Source organism: Rhinolophus hipposideros (assembly GCF_964194185.1).
Source record: "Rhinolophus hipposideros genome assembly, chromosome: 10".
Classification (NCBI taxonomy): Eukaryota; Metazoa; Chordata; class Mammalia; order Chiroptera; family Rhinolophidae; genus Rhinolophus; species Rhinolophus hipposideros.
The window spans coordinates 72,415,538-72,422,302 of NC_138056.1; positions in this window are offsets into that span (position 1 = coordinate 72,415,538).

Below are 6,765 nucleotides of genomic sequence, written 5' to 3' on the forward strand. Positions count from 1 at the left end.
CTTTATGTGACCTCTTCAAATGTTATATAATATATTTTATATATTTTTTGGTTCAGAATAGGCCCACAATTTCGTTCTCTCTTTTCTGAACTAAGAACTCACTCTTTTATTTGCCTGGTTATTACTATGCTACTTTATTAGTAATTGTTCCTTTTATGTTCATTTTTCTCAGCTTAATTATGATCCCATCATTAGCACCATCCTCACCATTATCACCATTGTTACTAACATTTATTAAACCTTTGTAAATGTTTTACATGTATACATCATTGAGTCTTACAGAACTTTTTAAAATATAGATATAAGTGAAATTCAAAATATTTTAATGACTTTAAAGTCGTGACGCTGACCAAGCTGAATGGACGCTGGAATATTACTGGTACAACCATACTGATGGGCACAAGTGGCATATCAGCCAGGGCGTCATTACTATTATCATTTTAATTTTATAGATCTGTTCCTTAAAAAAAAACAACAAAAAAACCTACAGTACCTGAGAGCAGGTTCTGAAAATAGAAAGATAAATGAGAAAATCATGGTCCTTACTCTCACGGAGTCTGTGTACTAGTTAGGAGGACATAAATAACCTCTAGTACCCTCATTTTTATCTTATTTTCAGAACTTGGTATAAAGACTTTGGAATACTGACAATTTAAAATAGTTGTGATTGCTAGTAGTAATGAGAGTGACGGCATTGTTAGGAGTTAAGCAGTTTCTGAGGCAACCATTTCCCATATTAATAAGTGTTTTGAAAATTCACATCTCAATCGAATACCTCTGTCCATTTATAAAAATAAACGGAGAGAACAGCAAAGAGAAGGACCCATTGTTATGATTTATTTTCTGTTTAAGTGGCTAATTTCTGATGAACTAGCAAAAAAAGATAACTTGCATTAGAAGTAGCATGAAACTCTGTTTTTCCAAATGGATTTTACTTACCTCCCACATTATTAGATATGAATGCCTGCTGAGAAATAGTATAACTTCTGCATCTTCTACTCATATTTGTAAAGATAATGAAGCTGTTTCAAATATTTATGTAAACCCATTAGAAAGCTCATTTTAAAAATATTGCCATAAATACTCATTAAATAGTATTAGTAGGCATCTTCATTCAGATCCAAACTGAAGTGCTTTAAGTATTAATTAGGTGTTCAGTACCTCATTGAACTAAATTAAAAATCCATTTCAAATTAAAACCTAGAGCGACTAAAAATATTGCAGAAGCAAAAATACTATTGTGAGCATAGGACAGTGAACGGCTTTCCAGCACAGGGGCTTCAATGTGGCAGATGCATTTTCTGGCACATCTTTATTTTTTCATTCAATAAGCCTTTTTTTTTTTTCCTTTTTCCCCATGGATACTCTATTGTGCTAGCCTTAATGCTGGACATTTCTAATAACAGGTGTTGTGTTACACATAACCCCCACCCCCAGCCCTTCATATACATACCATTGTTCAGTACAGGTACTTGAAGATCTGGTGTCTTAGTCCCATATAATAAACATTGTTGTATCATCACAGAATATTACAAGGATGAGATTTTAGGAAGAGTTTCTTCTTTCTTTCTATGTGGAGAAAGTTATATCCCAGCCCTTATGGGGAGAGATCATGGTGTTTGGGTTCATAAGATCTTGATTCAAGTCCTTCTTTCTCCATTTGTTAGCTTTGAGACAAAACCTTCTCTTGAACTTCAGTTTTTTTTTTTACTTGTTCAGTTTCTTTACTTGTTCATAGGAATTTACTTTACATAGGAAAATCCTATGGTGTGGAAAATGAAATTTAGAGGCTGGAAATATGTTTGTAATCAGATGACTTTCTAACGTGAGATGGCCAGGGGCTTTTAAGAGGGGCTATAAAATTATATGCACCTGTAAACATAGCCTCCATATTCTATTTCTTCGTATATACCACACCACCATGAGGCTTTGGCAAGTGAATTGATTTCACTATTGTGCACTAGTTCAACTATACCCTTCCTGAGTAGGAAAGATATTCTCAAAGTAGATCATAACTATTGTTTTCTCAAGTCTGGGTATGGGGTGGTGAGGAAAATATGAAAAGGTGGTTGCGTTTTCTATTGTTGATGTAACAAATTACTACAGATTTAGTGGCAAAAAACAATGCAGCTTTATTCTTTTATACTTCTGAATGTCAGAAGCCCAAATTCAGTCTCATTGGTCTAAAGACATGGTATTTTCAGGGCTGGTTCCTCTTGGAGGATCTAGGGGAGAACCTGTTGCCTTGCCTTTTCCACTTTTCAGAGGCCACATACATCCCTTGGCTCATGGCTCCTCCCTTTGCCTTCAATGCCGGCAATATAGCATCTTCATATTCTCTCTTTTTTCCCAATAATTCCTTTGTCATTTCATCTTTGCCTTTGACCCTCTTGCCTCCATCTTATAAGGACCCATACAATTACTTCATTAGGCCCACCTGGAAAATCCTGGTTAATCTCCCCATCTCAAGATTCTTAATCACAGCTGTAAATTCCTTTTTTCCATAAAGGTAAAATATTCACAGGTTCTGGTGATTAGGATGTGGCTTTTTTTTTTTTTTTTTTTTTTTTTGCTGAGGGGACATCTTCAGCCCAACATAGTAGTTTTTTTTTTTTTTTTTTTCTGGTATTTTTTCTTTTTTTTTTAAATTAAAGTTTATTGGGGTGACAATTGTTAGTAAAGTTACATAGATTTCAGTTGTAAAATTCTGTATTACAAAATCTATAAATCCCATTGTGTGTTCACCACCCAGAGTCAGTTCTTCTTCCATCACCATATATTTGATCCCCCTTTACCCTCATGTACCACTCTCCTCCCCCCTTACCCTCTGGTAATCACTAAACTATTGTCTGTGTTTATGAGTTTTTGTTTCTCATTTGTTTGTCTTGTTCTTTTGTTGTTTTTGGTTTATATACCACATATCAGTGAAATCATAGGGTTCTCTGCTTTTTCTGCTTGACATTTCACTTAGCATCATACTCTCAAGATCCATCCATGTTGTCACAAATGGTTCTATTTCATTTATTCTTACTGCCGAATAGTATTCCATTGTGTATATATACCATAACTTCTTTATCCATTCATCTATTGAAGGACATTTTGGTTGTTTCCATGTCTTGGCCACCGTAAACAAAGCTGCAATAAACACTGGAGCACACGTGTCTTTATGGATAAATGTTTTCAGAATTTTTGGGTAGATACCCAGGAGTGAGATTGCTGGGTCATATGGTAATTCTATTTGTAATTTTTTCAGGAACCTCCACACTGCCTTCCATAGTGGCTTCAGCAGTCTGCATTGCCACCAACAGTGTATGAGGGTTCCTTTTTCTCCACAGCCTCTCCAACACTTGTTACTATTTCTCTTGTTGATGATAGCCATTGTAACTGGGGTGAGGTGATATCTCATTGTGGTTTTTATTTGCATTTCTCTGATGATTAGTGATGTTGAGCATTTTTTCATATGTCTATTGCCATTTGCATGTCCTCTTTGGAGAAAGGTCTCTTCAGGTCCTCTGCCCATTTTTCAATTGGGGTGTTTGTTTTTTTGTTGTTAAGTTTCATGAATTCCTTGTATATTTTGGATATTAAGCCCTTATAGAAGGCACTATTTGCAAAAGTCTTCTCCCATTCAGTTGGTTGCCTCTTTATTTTGTCGATGGTTTCTTTTGCCGTGCAGAAACTTTTAAGTTTCATATAGTCCCATTCATTTATTTTAGCTTTTACTTCCAATGCCTTTGGAATCAAATTCATAAAATGCTCTTTGAACCCAAGGTCCATAATTTTAATACTTATTTCTTGTTGTATGCAGTTTATTGTGTCAGGTCTTATGCTTAATACTTTGATCCATTTTGAATTAATTTTGGTACATGGTGACAGATAGCAGTCCAGTTTCATTCTTTTTCACGTGGCTTTCCAATTCTGCCAGCATCATTTATTGTAGAGGCTGTCTTTTCTCCATTGTACGTTTTTTGCTTCTTTGTCAAAAATCATCTGTCCATATTTATGTGTTGTTGTTTTGTTTTTTTTTTTTTTCTGGGTTCTCAATTCTATTCCATTGGTCTATGTGTCTGTTTTTCTGCCAATACCATGCTGTTTTGATTATTGTTGATCTGTAGTACACGCTATAGTCAGGAAGTGTGATACCGCCAGCATTGTTCTTTTTTCTTAAGATTGCTTTGCTATTCAGCGTCTTTTGTGGTTCCAAACAAATCTGATGATTTTTGTTCTATTTCTTTAAAAATGCCATAGGAATTTTGATAGGGATTGCGTTAAATCTGTATATTGCTTTGGGTAATATGGCCATTTTAACTATGTTGATTCTTCCAATCTATGAGCATGGAATATTTTTCTATATTTTTGTGTCTTCTTCAATTTCTTTTAAAAATGTCTTGTAGTTTTCAGCATATAAATCCTTTACATCCTTGGTTAAGTTTACTTCTAGGTATTTTATTCTTTTTGCTGCAATTGCAAAAGGAATTGTATTTTTTTTTTATTCCTTTTTGTGAGATTTCAGAGGTGTCATCAAAATGGCGGCGTGAGATGAGCCTCTGGAAATCTCCCGTGTATTTACAACAAATTGAAAAACTATAACTCCCCAAAGGACTCCCTGCACAGCAAACAGGCAAGATGAAGAGTCTCACTACTGAATTCACCAAAAGGTGGGCAAATTGTGCGAGCAGGGGAGGAGGGAAGGAAGAAGTGTGGAGACTGGAGCCGCGCAGACGCAGAACACAGACCTAGCTCAGTGCTCTGAGCTCAAGGCATCCCGGAACTACCACAGTTGCAGGAGAGGGAAGAACTCGGACTGCTAGGGCTCTGTTTATGGCCCACAGGGCTGAGAAGACAGCATAGACCATGGCTGAACCCAACGCTCATGGCAGAGACCTCAGAGCAAACACTGAGGGAACAAGGCTGAAAATGGTGGTTTAAGCCCTCACTGCTGCAGAGAACAGAAGCCTTAGGCACTGAGACTAGCTGCCCCCTTCTTTCCCTCCTAGAGCTCGCCCCGCCCTCACCTGCCCAGTGCTAGAAGCGGATAAGTAGCAGTGTCAGATCAAAAGAACAGAATATTTGCAGTTCTGACAACTGTGGTCTGCAGACACAGATTCACAGCCCAACTAGTTCCGGCAAAGAAGACGGAGCTGTGGAAGCAGGAGTGGATGTGGTGGTGGTTGCTGTAATTGCTCTAGGCCAATTCTCACAACTAACCCTGTCCTTGTCCCCACCTATCTGGGCGAATCCCTGCAGGAGTAAACAGAACTGCCAAACACATGGGCTCTTAATCTGGTGCAGGAAAAGCTTTGAAACTTCAAAAGCTCTCTGAATCCCCACACTGACGTGGTGCACTATGAACCAGGTGAAATATTGACAGAGGAGAAGCCCACCTTCGAGAGAATCTCCCCATTGTGTGAGAAGCTGGAATAGTGCAGAGAAAACATAACACTACAGTGTGTGAGAGAGAAAAAGGCTGCAGTCAGAGAAAATAAAACATTCTACAAACACATACTGGAAAACAAAAGAAAGGCCTCTTCATATCAACCTGTTGCAGAATCCACTCCTGTAGATGTCTAGGAAGAGAAATAATAAATCATTAATTGCCATGAATAACCAAGACAACAAGACAGCTTAGAAAGAAAGTGAAAAGTCTCCAGAAAATGAACTTAAAGATATGGAAATATGTACTTATTTTTGTTTCACAATTTCCTTCAAATTTGTGTATAGAATTTGAATTTTCCACCAGGTAAAGATGTGTAGCATAAAAATGCTTAATTATAAATTTTATCTACTAGTAAAAAGAGGACTCAAGATTATACCTCTCTAAAGGCAAAAGGCAAGCCTTTGTCCCATTGAGTCACAGTATAGACACTGCTGAGTTTGGTACAGTCATTTATGTATAATGAGATCTGTGCTATTATTGAGTTTGGGCTGATTAAATTTATTATTTCTAAATATACTATACAAGTAAATTTTCCATTCATGATGGAGATTTAATCATTTTAATGAATAAAGTTTGTTGTTGTTGTTTGTTTGTTTGCTTTTTGTTATGATCAAAATTCACTACACTATCCAAGGCCCCTTCAACCATTGTCAAATATAAAAGCCAATTAAGAATTTTTAATCTATTTTTGTTGTAATAAAAGAAATAGAAAATATAATTTAAAATAAAAATGGTACCACTTTACAGTTATATGATTGTTTATGTTTTCAATTTTTCCTTGTCCTTTAACTTAGCTCATCTCAGGTGCAGTATATTTTTTCAATTTTTGGTAAGACTATTCCAAATAATAAAAAGGTGTAAGAATAGCCTGACTTCCAAGGTATGTTGAGAACTTGTTTCCTATTGGAATTTGTATTTTACAGGGTGTATATTTTTTAAGCCTTAATTTACAAAGTACAGTTTTCTATCTGTGCTTTCATTTCTGTTAATAACAGAGTTTATGTGTCTCCCAGTATCGGGACATTTGTTCCTCTCTTGTCTCTGCAATCTGGCTGGAGACAACAGCTGAGGCATACACTTCTTATATTATCCTGAGGACTTAGATAGTGGATGCTCCTATAAAAGGAGATACATTTACATTTCCTGGAATTTTTCTAACTCTAATACTGAGATACACATATTCCTCAATTCAGGTCATTTCCCCTTAGGGCTTCAGCCATAATCTATACATGCAGTTAATTATTTTTCACAAGAATTAAGCCAATTTATCTGAATTATTCCTCCTGTATATTCATCAACTTCAAATATACTCTTAATTGCAAACAATT